Below are 618 nucleotides of genomic sequence, written 5' to 3' on the forward strand. Positions count from 1 at the left end.
TGACTGATCTCCCTGTTGGAAAATGTTTCCCGATACTCAGCCCCCGTTTCCTTTGCTCACCCCCATCGGGCTGGCTGGGGCAAGTTCCCTCCCACGCGTGGTGTTTACACCCTTCAGCTATCACTGTGGGACCAACTTAGTTCCCTACCACTACACGGCAAATATAAAAGTCCAGTCAATGCAGGCCCACTGATTTACACCAGCTGGGGTTCGGGTGCATGCGTCTTGTGCTTCTTTGCTGCTTCAAGGTGGCTCCATAGCTCAGTGGTTAGAGCACTGGTCTTGTAAACCAGGGTTCGCAAGTTCGACCCTCGCTGGGGCCTGTAGTTTATTGGGGGGAGGGATAGCTCAGTGGTTTGAGCATTGACCTGCTAAACCCAGGGTTGTGAGTTCAGCCCTTGAGGGGGTCATTTACAGATCTGGGGCAAAAATTGGGGATTGGTCCTGCTTTAAGCAGGGGGTTGGACTAGATGACTTTCTGAGGTCCCTTCCAACCCTGATATTCTATGATTCAAGGGGACCAGTCCACCATCAGGTCCTTGGCTCTTGTTTTTCCTGGTAACAAGATGGATAGTGGCCATTAACCATGGCTTCCACTGCTCTGAATGGGCACGGGGA

At 52.3% G+C, this 618-nt stretch overlaps 1 non-coding gene across 1 annotated transcript; it reads left to right on the forward strand.

Moving 5' to 3' along the window:
* The first annotated feature begins 250 nt into the window (after positions 1 to 250).
* TRNAT-UGU (transfer RNA threonine (anticodon UGU)) lies at positions 251 to 323 on the forward strand. Its single transcript has one exon. It is a non-coding gene; the product is annotated as a tRNA-Thr (tRNA).
* The last annotated feature ends 295 nt before the right edge of the window (positions 324 to 618 follow it).

Source organism: Lepidochelys kempii, chromosome 4 (assembly GCF_965140285.1).
Source record: "Lepidochelys kempii isolate rLepKem1 chromosome 4, rLepKem1.hap1, whole genome shotgun sequence".
NCBI classification, from domain to species: Eukaryota; Metazoa; Chordata; order Testudines; family Cheloniidae; genus Lepidochelys; species Lepidochelys kempii.